This window comes from Periplaneta americana, chromosome 2, assembly GCF_040183065.1.
Source record: "Periplaneta americana isolate PAMFEO1 chromosome 2, P.americana_PAMFEO1_priV1, whole genome shotgun sequence".
NCBI lineage: Eukaryota > Metazoa > Arthropoda > Insecta > Blattodea > Blattidae > Periplaneta > Periplaneta americana.
The window spans coordinates 141797769-141812808 of record NC_091118.1 but is presented as its reverse complement, the minus strand read 5'-3'; positions in this window follow the sequence as shown (position 1 = coordinate 141812808).

Genomic DNA, 15040 nt, shown 5'->3' with positions numbered 1-15040 from the left:
CCTTGAGAAGTGCTGATGGAATGATTACATCTGCATTTGTGAATTGGCGGCTGTGCTGGCTGCTAATACGACGAATTAAAAATTAAAACAATAATGCTCCCTAAAATGTTTACATTATCAGTGCTATTAGGGGAGAGTCGGGTAGTATCGGACATCGGGTAGTATCGGACAGTGCGTTTCTTTCATCTACCACCATATGGTAATACCTGAATGACATGGTTACGTTTCTCTATGCGAGATCACAGAAACGTAACCATGTCAATCAGTTACTATCATCGTGTGGTAGATGAAAGAAACTCACTGTCCGACATTACCCGATGTCCGATACTACCCGACTCTCCCCTAATTTATTTTTCTGTTATTAAATTTGAGCTACTGCCGTCTTAAAATGAACTTTGTAGATCGACGAAGCATTTCCATATTCCGTTATAGAACCGTAAGCGTTGTACTATTCAATTCTGTGTTCTGATTGGAAAAATGTGTTTTATACTGATCTTATTATCCTACTTCTCTACTAGAAGACAAATAAGTCTTAAACTTGTCTCCAACAATAAATCATTCAGCAGACTTTTATTGTCGCCGAAGTTTGTGATATCAAATTTTTTTATAGCATAATACTACATTGATGTCATTAGTAGACATCGGATTTTTAGGCACTAAAAATTGCAGTTTTAGGCGCCTAAAATAAGCTCAAAATTTGTAAAATTAGGCTCTATTTTAATGAAAATAGGCATTTTAGGCACATCAAGGTATCATACTTATTTCTTTCACTGAAATTTTTAGTTATACACTAAAATACGCACAAAAAAGTATGTTTAAACATTAAAAAAATACTATATTATATTTATAAACAGAGCTGCACAAATTTAATACATTGAAACTAATGAAATAATGATTATTGATATCAAGATTACTCATTTTAAGTTATTGAAATTCAGTTCCATGCTCAGACTTTATTATAATTATCTGCACAGTACACCACCAGAATTTTTTCTAAATTCTCCACAGTTAACCTTTGCCTTTTGTCACTGAGAATCATTTTGAAAGCAGAAAAACTTCTTTCAACCGAAACTGATGTGAGAGGCGCAAATTTTAAATTAGGTACAATAGAAACATCAATACTTACTGGAACATTTACACTTTCCCCCGATATCACTCTTGATACTTTTTTCAACAATGAAAATCCTACATTCTTATTTAATACGTTGTCCCACTTATTTTTAACTTTTTTCCCAGTTTCGCCCAAAGCAGAATGTATGTTCACTTGAGCTTCCTTTACTATTGCTATTTGGCTACAAAGAGATTGTTTTTCACGTTCTAATTGTTCAATGCTTGCAGGTATGAAAGAAAAGTTTGGTGTTATGTAGGCAATATCGTTTTTCACTCGTGAGTCATTCAGACAATCTTTCACTGCTTTCACACACGCTGCACTATCAGTTTCAGGTAATTTATCAATAACTGTGACCACTTCTTTAAAATACTTAGAATAATACACCACTGACTGAATCCAGGTTCCCCATCGTGTAACAACCGGCTGAGGTGGGAGTGGGATATCTGGAAAGTTCTCTCTGAATATTGAAATCCTGGATGGGGCTTTACAAAAACATTTTTTTGTGTTAGAAATAAACGAATTGACAAGAGGAAATTCATTCCGGATTGTTTCAGAAACCCTGTGAAGGCCATGTGCTAGACAGGTTACATGCGTGAGGTTAGGATAAAATATTTTAAGAAGTGGAGCTGCAGCAACTATGTATGAGGCAGCATCAGTACAAAACAACAGAACTTTAGAATCGTCTATATTACCTGAGTATAAAGACTGTAGGCCTTTATTTACAAAATAAGCAATGGCTTGGCTATTCACTTTCGAAAGTTCCTTAACACATACGAGGTGTGGAATCGAAGGTCCATCAGGACTAAGTTTTCCTACTACCATATTTGCTATATACCTATTCATAGGATCTGAGGTTTCATCCACAGAGACCCATATGTAAGAATCACCTATATCCTCACGAATGGAAGCTAAAGATTCATTGTATATTCTGTCTAAGTAATTTTTTCTTAGGGTCGACTCAGATGGGATATTTTGTTTGCAGTATTTTTGTAAAAACTGTCTTAAAACCGGATTTTCAATTGCATTTCAGGGAATGTTAGCAGCAACAAACGCTCTGGTTAAATCAGCATAGAAATTGCTGCTGAGATTGGATGAAGTAGGCTGTGTTAGTAAAGTTTGTTGCAGTTGATTTTTCTGCTGAGCTTTAGCCTTATGAGCCGCTCCTTGTACATGCTGCTTTAGGTGGCACTTCTTTTCTTGCGAAATCTAAAAATGTAAAGTAAACTGAATTAAAATAAAATCCTAATTGTTGTATTGCCGTATTTCTATCACAAAGTTAGTGGGTTCGAACAATCAAAATTTTAATGACCTGCAAATACTTTAACTATCGGAATTTAAAAGGTTAAAGTGTAGTGGTCTTAAAAAGAATTATACCTCAGGATAGCTCAGTCAATGTATAAATACTCATTAAAATTAATATAATTTATATATTTCAACTATTGTTACATACCTGTTTGCTACAAATCTTGCAGAATATTATTTTTCCATCATAAGTGAATTCTGAATATTCTGTTAGCCATTGCCGGATCAATGTAGATTTTGCACTTATATTTTTCGGCATTATCGCGTTAAACTTCACAGGAAAACGTCCTACCGCTCAAAACTTCTCAACACAAATAAGGTGAGGGAAAGAGCAACTGTTAACGAGCATTCAAATGAACCGTTGTTATTGAGATTCAATTGGACAAAAATACAAAGTTCCACTTATTGTTGCATTTCCTGGTAGTGTTAACACTAGGAGGGCCATTCTTTTAAATATTTTGTAACGGTAAAAATTGTGATTTTATGACACTCTGAAGGGCAGTACAGCTAATCGGTTTCAGACCGAAAACAGTCATTTTTATAATGTAGTATATCTCTGAATCGGTAGCAGCACATGTTGTGATTGTTGCCTGCTTCAAAACTAAGGTTGGTTCTTTGTCGGCATTTATGCCTCCAAACATGTTAAATTCGGTGAAATCTATTGCGAGTGTCGTGAGATTCAAAACATTTTGTTTCCTTTATCAATGGTTTCATGGCCGGTGTGAAGCAAACTTTCCACTTTTTAAATGCCTTAAATTTCGCAGTGAATGCATGTATAAATTATAAAAAGTAAGAGTAAAATGCGAAACTTTACAGTGAGTTAGGCATTTTTAGGCGAATATTAACAAATTAGGCTCTAATAACCGTTTTAGGGCATTTTAGGGCAGTATAAAACTCTTTGAATACCTTTCAATTTCCATGAAACACAAATATTAATAATTATTTTTACTTTTCTCCTAAAGAAACAAAATATGCATTTGCCCTAGAATCCGATGTCTGGTCATTAGTTAGGTCTGCGACTCTACAGAGAAAATTCACTGCGGTTTTCAGATGGTGAAGGCGTTGTAAGTACGAAGATTATACTGGCGTACATTGAGCAGAGAACATGGGGAACAGGAAACGCAGTCTTACCGTGCAACGAAAGTGTGACATAAAATGCTTACAAAATGATGACGTGTCTGATATAGCGAGTAGGTATGATATAAGTATGAGGACAATATTTAAAATAAAACAAAATGGAACGGAAATTCTATAAATAGCAGAAAGAGTTAAGAATAATGATGGTGATACAGAAAGACGAAAAGTAATCAAAAATAGTACGTCTGTTTCCCACGAACTTAACAGTTGCAATGGTTTAAAGTACAAAGGGCACGGAGAATTCCTGTGTCTGGACCACTACTATGTGGAAAAGCTTTAGACTTGAATAGAAAGATGGGAGGTGATACAAATTTCAAAGCCAGCCGTGGATGGCCAAAGACTTTTAAATCACGGCATGGCATTCGAAAACTTAGCATACAAGGTGAAAAACTAAGTACCAATAGCAAAATTTGATTTGTTATATTGAATTATTTCAACATTACAATTGCTTGTTTGTTAAAATGTGTATATGATAACATTATGCACTATGAGTGTTTTCGTAAAATATAATTTCAATTAATGCTCCGACATAAATGTTGTAACTAAAATCTTGTGCATCCCTCCTGTTTATCGTACGGCTCATCCTCCCCCCACACGTTACCTGCACTTTGTTTACGTTTTCACTGTGCCTAAACGAGACGCTCTACTGTACCTTGAAGTCGAGTCTGTTGACGACGAAAGTTTGACGCACATCTGTCAAAATCGATTGGGAATCGACACATCAGATAAGCTCTTCAAAGTAATTCTTGTGCGAAATATCACGCAGTTCATCGTCCTAAGGCCATCGGATCGCAAGCGACCCTTAGTTATCCCTTAAGAAAATATTATCATCGGATAATCAGAATCACAGCCCATAATTCCTACACTCGTTCTCTGCCTCGGCTTATTTGGGCTAACAAAGCTGAACTCGGTCAATGGGGACCTGGAATAGGCATCATAAACGACCTGTAAAGCGGTAAGCGACTATTGCCTGTTCGAATCTCAGAATCAGGATCCATCTCCAGTTCACCTTCTTCTTCTTCTTCTTCTTCTTCTTCTTCTTCTTCTTCTTCTTCTTCGGCACTACGGTCCTTGTAGTCTAGCCTTGGCCTCCCTTAGGATTTTGTTCCACTCCTGCCTAACCACAGCCTTCTGTCTCCATCTTCTCACTCCTAAAGCCCTTAGATCATCCTCTACTTCATCCAATCATCTTAGTTTCTGTCTGCCAATATTGCGTCTACCTTCAGGTTTTGAATTTAAAATCTTTTTGGGTATTCTGCTATCATTCATCCTGGTTACATATCCCAACCATTCCAATCTACGGGTTTTAATTTCAACTACAATATCTGGAGATCTATATTGAGCTTTCAACTTTGTGTTATATCTGAATCTTCAGTAATCATTTTCATATGTTGGATCATAAATTTTCCTTAAAATTTTCCTCTCCCATGTCATCAATTGCTGTTTCATTTTCTTAGACAGCATCCAAGTTTCACTGTCATAAAGCACGATTGGTCTTATTACTGTTTTGTATAATGTAATTAAGTTTTGCTTTTTTACTTATACATCTCGCACTCAATGTTTCATTAGGGGCTCTCAAACATCTGTTTCCTGCTGCAATTTTATGCCTCATGTCCGCATCGGCAGTATTTTCTTGAGTAATCAATACTCCTTAAATACTTGAAAGAATCTACTTCATTATAATTATGTCCATTTATTAAAATAACATTGTTGGCAGATCCGCTCCCCAGTTCACCTTATGCCAGAAATATTAAGGAGAACACATGCATTCAGACCATAGATACCGTGGAATAATTTTTACCCAAGGAAAAACCTGTTGGCAGAGTCTGTAATTCAGCGGTCATAGCACAGAGCACCCTGGGGCTAGCGTCTCTTACCCACGAAGAATACACTGCACTATGGTGTACTCATAGCTGCTAGCAGGTATGCTCTCTACCTCTTCCTACTGCACGACGGGAAACACGGGACGGCTCCGCTTACCCTTTACCCATTTCAGCGAGTGCTGACGACCACTGCTGTAATCGAATCTGAGAACTCCAGGGACTGGAATGCTTTACCTGCAGACTTACTAAAGGCTTTACCAACAACCAAAAATGTATTTAAAAATAGGCTTAAGGACTTTACTAATAGACGGTAATTATACACAGCATTTAAAGGGTGTAAATGATATGTTGTTATTGAAGTGTTGTATCAGTGAAGAATTATGTTGTGTCAGTGAAGTGTGTTATGTCAGTGAAGTATGTAGTGTAAGTGAAACATGTTCCTGTCAGTGAAGCTTTATAATTTATAGTGACAGTGCAAAGTATTTGAACAGTGAAATGTTTTTGAAGTGTTAGTGAAATCAGGATAGAATCAGTGAAATGTGTCGTAGTTCCAGTGCAGTGAGTGAGTTGACAGCGAAATGAGTGTAATGTTGAAAGGTACTTGTACAGATATGAACATATGATACTAGTGGGTTTTAGTTCGATCTTAGGTTTAAGATACAAATTAGATTTATTTCAAATGTTATTTTAAGTGATCGTTTAATTTAATTTAGGATATTCCCTGTTGTTGTGATTATTATTATTGTGACAGCGACGTGAGATTCGAACTCATGACCAGCGTCCCGCAATAGAGCAGATGGCGCGGACTCCACGGAGCACTAAGTGACGGCGCGCGACGGAGAGAAGAGAGGAGAAAGGGCCTACGCGGCGAGGGAGATTGCGCGCGCAGCTGCTTGCGGAGTGAAGGGGGGGACGGACCCTCCCGAATCTTCTAGAGGAGTCCGTCGAAGCAGCAGCGTGCGAGATGATTCGAGAATGGACACACGCGTGGAACTTTCCAGGCTACGTCGCTGTGCTATAAAAGAAGAAACGCGAGCGAACTTGGGCAGTTTTCAGTTTATTCAGCCATTCAGTGAGTAAGCCAGAGCAAGCCTCGAGTGTGCGTCCGCAACTGTGTCAGCATCCGAAGGCCTGAGTTCGAGTGCAGTGGACCGCAGTTGGAGGGACCTGAGTTCGAGTACAGTGGACTGTCTCTGAAGGTCTGTGGTTCGAGATACGGTGAACTCGAGTGACTGAGCTAGAAGAACTGTGAACTGAGAACTGACAGTTCTGATTTGTAAATAGTGCTTTGAAAATATTAGTTAAGATTAACAGTTCATTGTTGTTCGTAATAGTCCAAGTAAACTGTCATTGTCGTTTGTGGAGTGCAATAACGAACGCTGTGTTACTGTGTAGAGAGTGAATAGTTATTGTTGGAAGAATAAAATTACATTGTTAGGCCTAGTAAATAAAGTTTACATTATAATAATAATAATAATAATAATAATAATAATAATAATAATAATAATTATTATTATTATTATTATTATTAATTATTGTTAGTATTAATTATTAGTATTATTATTAATTGTATTTTTAGTTCATAAGTTCAGTATTGTCATTATTGAGTGTAATTAGTTACCACTGCCACCGGGTATATACCCATTGCAGTTGAATAAATACATACATACATTAGCCAGCATTGCTAACCACTAGCCCAACAGGATGGTCACAGTCATTTTACTCTTGCACATTTATAATTAGATAACATTTCGGGGCAGAAGAAGATATAAAATAATAGACAACATTAAGAAACATGATTCGTATGCGAACATTAAAAGGAAGGTAGAATATGAGGAAGAGTGGAGAATGCTGGGTTTACAGTGAATGACCTGCATTTGGGCAGAAAACTATGAACGAAAGAATTAGGTAACTTTCCTTACTACATACCAATTTATTGCATTACAAATAATAGGCCTATTATATTCGTTTCGTCTGTCCTTGTCTGGTTATCTGTCATTTATCTCGCACGTCTTCATCAACAGAATCATACAAGTAAGAAAATATTACTCGTTTCCGATGGATCTAAGAAAGGGCGAATATTGCCATCGGATCTTGTAAGAACGCAGAAATTGTGTTCTCATTAGTGGGCTGTAGTCTGGATTGAAGGAGAAGAGATATGAAAAATCGTTGAGGTCCAAAGCCCGTAATTCTGACCAACACTGATAGACGAAGTCTTCGTTTTCCCCAGTATTTGTCAGTTAAGTTGTAAGAACACAACATTTTCGAGTCGTTTCTCATCGGCTCGTTGTGTATCCCACACGATATAGGCCTATGAAGAGTTTAACCTTTCTCTGCACATGGCCTACACATAAAGTCATCAGTGATGCTCATGGCATGAAGAGATCTCTTCAAGATGGTGCATTTGTCTATCAGTACTCCTGTCACCATATTTAAACTCTTCAAATGTTTAATAGAAGGGGCTAAGGGAAGTCAGACCGTGGGCCCTTAATGATGAGTTCAGCTTATCTGAAACATGGTACTCATCTTGAACCCCTTTTCTGAATTTTTAAAGATACTTCAATACTCTTGACTGCAGCACTAGTGGGAAGACTGATAAAAGTTCTGGGCTACTTGAGAAGAATGAAGCCTTCTTTTTCCAAAGCATCAACCTCTTCACTATCTGTGATACTGTTATGTCCAAGGACCAGAAACGTACAGAAGGCGAACGTTTTCTGCTTTGCCAATTCCTATATTCTCCTATATAGATAAAATGCTAGCGTCGATAATTCTGTGGTGTTCGGGTAAAGGGGTATAAGTCATTTTTTTGTCCAGGTGGAATTTTGTTCCCCAGATGAACACACAAGTTAAATTATACAAGTGGGTGCGCAAAAATCAAAGAATACTAGCAGTTGATGTGTTTTATTTGTGTAGAAAATTATTTGTAATAAGGGTTCCAAGTTTAATTTTCACTTATCTCTGAACTCATTTTTATGACTTATCTTCCTTTACCCAAACACCACAGAATTATACTACTATTACTGCTACTGCTACTACTACTACTACTACTACTACTACTACTACTACTACTACTACTACTACTTTTATTTAACGACGCTCGCAACTGCAGAGGTTATATCAGCGAAGCCGGTGTGCCGGAATTTTTGTCCCGCAGGAGTTCTTTTACATGCCAATAAATCTACTGACATGAGCCTGTCGCATTTAAACACACTTAAATGGCATCGACCTGAGCCGGGATCGAACCCGCAACCTCGAGCACAGAAGGCCAGCGCTATATCGACTACGCTACCCAGGCCGACTACTACCACCACATCACCACCACCACCACCATCACCACCACCACCATCATTACTACTAACAACATCTTTGAAGTAGTCTAGGAGTGAATTTATGCCATCCAAAGCAGACGTTTTACTACCAGCGGTGTCAAGAAATCAGCACGGCAACTTATGATTTTGAATTTAGTTAATTGTGAATGCTCACATTTCAATACATTTATTTTAACATTATTTCCGTTCTCGTTCTCGTTGTTTCCGTTCCCGGTTTATTGTGAACCAACCTTAAGACACAAGAGACTTTGTTTAATTTTAGCGTTAAACAGTTTTGCGTTGAAAGAGTTCGTGACGTAACTAATAAAACTAATAACGAAGAATCCCCATGTCTCACGTAAAGCAAGAACTATCTTCGAGACTCACAGAAGGGAGAAATAATTCAGTTACAATTAAGAAAGCAATCTGCGTTTATTCGTAAGTACATGGGCAGCTACTTGAAATTTGGTTTCGTTCAATGTCCTGATACTATTGCTATGACATCATTGTGTTATATGTGCTAATGTTCCCGCTGAAGAAGCTATGATGCTTTCGCGACTCATGCTACATATTAGCATATTAGAACGAAACATTCTGAGTTTGTCAATAAAGCGGTTGAATTCATAATGGGTAAAAGAGATTATCTTAAAACAGTAAAGAGAAATATTTCCCAAACTTCAACTACTAACACTGTACTTCTGTTTGCATCTTATTAAAATATCATTACAGTTAGCTAAATATAAAATAGGCCTACCATTTTCTACTGGCGAAGTGCTCATTAAATCTTCATTAATAGCTGCTTCTACTGAGGTTTTAGGACATTCTGCGGCAAGCAAAATGAAAGCCATTTCAGTGTCAAATGATACATTTGTAAGGCGAATATCCGATATGGTTGTAGACACAGAACCCTATCTAATTGAAATTATTAAAAAAATAATAAAAATTATTTGCAATACAACTGGACGAATCGATGAATATTCAGCATAACGGCATTTTGATTACTTACATTACATAGTAATGTATTTTAACTACAATGAAGGTGACACAAAGGAAAGCATATTAAATGTTGCTGATCATTACGTAGGCTACCTACGCATAGTACTAGCACAATGAAATTTTCAAAGTTTTAGATGATTTCTGGTATGGAAAAATTGTGTTCGGGTTTGTGCCGATGACTCTACAAGTCAGGTAGAAATTCAAGCGTGGCCACTGAAATTAAGGATTTGGCGGTGGAAGGCTTTATATTGAAGCATGCATTGCTTCATTTGTAGGCAAAACCTGCCTTCCACGAATGTGACACCGGAGTTGAACGAAGTTCTTTCTCAGTCTGTTGAAACTGTTAATTGCATAAAAAATAGTGCTTTGAATACAAGCTTGTTAAAACATTATGTGATGAAATTAGCTTTGACCGTCAACATCATCTTTTCCATTCGGAACTTCGTTGGTTGTCCCGAGGGAAAGTTCTCAAGAGGTTATATGAACTCCGACAGGAAGTTGAACTTTTTCTAATTAGGTCTAATAAGAAAAGTGACCTTTCCTAATATTTTCAGGATAGAGAATATGTAGCTAAACTAGCGTAACTCAGTGATATATTTTTCTCCCATATACTACATGAGTTAAATGTAAAACCTTAATGTTCACATGTAACAACATTATCAAAAACCTTAATATAATAATACTGGACAGCTATCAGTTCTGCGCGCGAACGACGCTGGTGCTGCTACCTAGGCGGCCGGTGTGGAGATACTCGCGAAACAAGCTGTAATCAACTGCAATGCATATTGTTGCTGGGTTAGTTAATCTTCTTCTTCTGCACTCACAGCATATCTCTCCATTTCTTCTTTGGTCGTCCCACGTCCCTCCTTCCAATCGGTCGATATTGATACAGTAGTTAATAGTTTTATTAATTAGTGCTGGTCCGGGTACGAATCCTGGTCGGGGCAGGTTACGTGGTTGAGGTTTTTCCGGGGTTTTCCCTCAACCCAATACGAGCAAATGCTGGGTAACTTTCGGTGCTGGACCCCGGACTCATTTCACCGGCATTATCACCTTCATTTCATTCAGACGCTAAATAACCTAGATGTTGATACAGCGTCGTAAAATAACCCAATAAAATAAGAAAAATTAATTAATTAGTGCTATGTTAAAATGTCAGGGTGTGTATGTGCTGTTTATAATTGCTACAATTACAGCATTACAAATTGCTCCAAATCGTACTTTCGATTTCCAAGAGTTCATAAAACGTGAGTCAACAAAATTCTTTATTAGGCTTAATGTCTTTGTCTCTGTGTTGATAGAACAATAAAAATATTTAGGCCTAGTAAATGAATAGAAGTTAAAATATATTGGAAATTTTAAGGTTGTAACAAATTAAGTTTTATTGTTGTCCACATGCCTTTACTAATTGTTATTACAAGCATCAGATTACTACCATTTTTATCTTTGCAGTTGTCAGCAATGGGTATATAAAGCGTTATTGTAAATTCATTCTTAATGTCAGAATTAATTTTGTTTCACTAAAGCAAAGAAAAAAATACGCAACAATTAATTACGGAAAATAATATGAAGCATGCAATATTTCTCATAATATGTAGCGTTGATATAAAATAATGTTATATTAAATACGTTACATTCAACATTTTTTAAGTGTCTCGTATATTATTCCACATTAGTACCTCACGTTTTAAATAATAGTCCGATTTCCGCTATGTTAATATTTGTATTTGTGGACGTAATTCCACGCCGCTCCGCTAGATGTTAAGTCCGCGATATTTCGCACTCACGTCAATGCTGTTAGTATACAGCTGTCCGGTAAGGCATTTGACATTATCTTGCTGTTTATAATATACTCGAATCATTAAAAAAGACATTTAAATAATGGTTAACCCTTAAATTGGCAAAACTTCATTTCTCACACTAGTTTATTAAACCGTGTCGGACTGTAAAGAAAACAACTATTGCAATGGCCATATTTTATATGTTGTACAGTATTATAGTATTGTGAAATTTTAATTTTCCTACCAATTTTTTTCTATTGTTCTATTAAAATTATAGCATACTAGCTGAAAGCACCCGACGTTGCACGGGTTTTCCTTTCTTTTATTTCTATTTTTAATTAAACTGCTTATTACATTTTCGGAAATCTCGGAAACCTAACTATAGACAACCAAAACGAATTGTCTTTACTAAGCTAAGATGAATCTTTACTTAACGTCTCTTACGTAAATTGATGAACTCCTTAGCGAAATGCCTGCCAGAGTTAACTCAATTTAAAATAGTTGTAATTCAGGCACCGAAAAGAAAACATGTCATCATGTGCCCGACGTTCACCGTTTTTTTTTTAATTTATATATTTATTTGTTTTTATTTATTTATTCTGGTGTAGTTAAGACCATTAGGCCAGTTTCTCTTCCACACCGCCAGAAATACAAATAAAATAATAGAAAAATCAAACTATGAACAGAGTAAAACCCAACGAAAATATTATCCCTTTTCCTCTTTCTGATCAGTTTCAGCATCGAATCAATATGTACATATATAATTTAATTTATATCGGACGATTTTTTACCCCTTGACCGCTGTACACCCGCTTATATCATACCCGTTTTTTTTAAGTATGACTTGGAAAACTATATCTCACAAATTCAGAACATATTATATTAATTCTTATTTTATACTCAGACTACAGATACAATATAAACTTGCAATAAGTCATTTTTAACATAAAGACTAATATTGTGGGAGACGTATAGGCTTAACGGTATTTTAGAAATTAAGAGAGTGTTATTTCCACAATGCGTAACATACTATATTTGCAACGTGACTATACAGATAGAATTTCGCAGTAACATATTTTCGGACGTGAACAACAATATTTTGAGAGACGTATATTTCATAATTAATACAGTGTTATTTTCAGTCGCTTTACGTACATTCACATACTATATTAACAACATGACAGAAATATCATTGAATTGCTTTTTGATATGTGAAAAATATATTTTTTTTTTCACTCCTTTGTATAAAATATAGTCGAGGAGTCGACCTGGTTGGCAAGTTGGTATAGCGCTGGCCTTCTATGCCCAAGGTTGCGGGTTCGATCCCGGGCCAGGTCGATGGCATTTAAGTGTGCTTAAATGCGACAGGCTCATGTCAGTAGATTTACTGGTATGTAAAAGAACTCCTGCGGGACAAAATTCCGGCACATCTGGCGACGCTGATATAACCTCTGCAGTTGCGAGCGTCGTTAAATAAAACATAACATTAACATTATAGTCGAGGATGTGAAAAAGACGCAGTATTAAGCCAATGTCTGCAACTTAGAGCTACTGTCCTTGAGCTTCATTTTAATATGGCGATTACAAATGTTAGTCGCACTGAAATTGCATTTGCTTAAAATCGAATGGGTATCATAGAAATACGCGAGATAAAAACATCATCTTTCGTTTTTCCAGTTAATATTGCTACTTCTATTACGTTTCGCATGATTCTTCACACCAATTCTTGCTGGTGCATAATTTTGGTGGGTCAATATTTCGCAATAGTACTTCTGGTTATTCAATATTAAGTAAATTATGTGGTAGCAATCCTTGTAGTTTGAAAGAATTCTAGAATTCAGTTGGATAAAACACAGTCTGCTCACTATCTACAACTGCATCGAGAAATTCATAATAAGGTCCTGGACTGCGTAAAGATACTTATTGCACGAATTATCTAGTTTCAGCCTTCGTGATGTGTACCAACAAAGTTATTTAATTTCGTGTTATAATTTCCATGGCCTCGTGAAAGTCGATGTTGAATACAACATACAATAATAAAGAACAATTGACTGTAGAAGATTGCATTTAATGTTATACATTAATATTTGATCGTATCTATTTTTATTTTTTATCTTTTTAATTAATTTATGGTCCATTTGCACAATTTTAATGTAGCCTATGTTCTTCTCCTGGTTATGAAGGTTAAATGTGCAAACTTTGGCACATATCGGTCAAAGCGTATAGATTTCTATAAAGAACATACATACATACATACATACATACATACATACATACAAACATACATACATACATACATACATACATACATACATACATACATACATACATACATACATACATACATACATACATACATACATACATACATACATACATACATACATACATACATACATACGTACATACATACATACATACCCACATTCAATTTTATATATTAAGATAGCCTATTAACCTGTTGTAACCTATAGGATACTTTGTCAATTTAAGAGTTAAATAGGGTTGCAGAGAGGAATAATGAAATGTTTCAGTCGTTCTCTGATTATGTGTTGGAAATAAGATGATTTCTCACAGAATTTATTTTCAGATCTAATTGTAGATCATTTGAAGATATTATACTAGTAATTTGAGAAATATTGTCCAGAGCATGAAGATCCTTTAGCGTATTACAGTATGTGGATTGTGAACCATTTTGTAGTACAGTACATAGAGAGACAGATCTTTCCCATGAAGAAGTAATAAAAGTTATTGAATTATCGTGTACATTTAAATCTCAGGCCTACTGGTAATTCGAAATTCTAGGTAAAAATAAGAATCCAGTTTCAGAATCTATATTAAAAGCAATTAAATTCCTTCTTCCTTTTCTTACAACATATTTATGGGAAACTGAATTTTCTGCCATGATTCTGCTTAAAACTAAACACAGAAACCGCCTGTAATTTTCTAATTGTCTACGTTTAGCTTAGAATCAATTAAATAACGGAGGGAAAACAAAAGAAATCTCACTAGGCTATAAACTAAATTAAACAATATCAATACAGTTATTGTGTTCTTGTGGTGTGTGTTTTAATTCGAAATAATGTTAAAGAATGCTTATAACTAAGTATGGTTATAGAACTAACATAATTATCATAACTTATTATTTACAAATTTAAGTTATTATGTCTCAAATACATAATAATTACTGTGTTCGTGTGATATGTGATTCAATTTAAATTAATTGTAATTATTATTGGAACTAAGATTGGATTAGACTAAGAACTAACACAGTTATCCTATGTGTGTGATTCTTCAACAAGTTGATATTCTATTACAACTTCTCCCTCGCAGCTGACAAATGCTGAGTTATAGTTCACAAATAACGTTCTCTTATTGCAGTTTCTCTAAACAAGATAATTAAAGTTATTTTAAAAATAAAGAACTGAGTCATTTGGAATTTTGAACGACTCCAAAACAATACAATAGTAGTAGTATTCATTGGCTAGGGACGGGTTAGGGACAACCCTTCAGCACGTCCATCTGCTCGACAGTAACCTATTGTGCACCCCCGGATTATTGGATGAATTAGGATGAGGTATA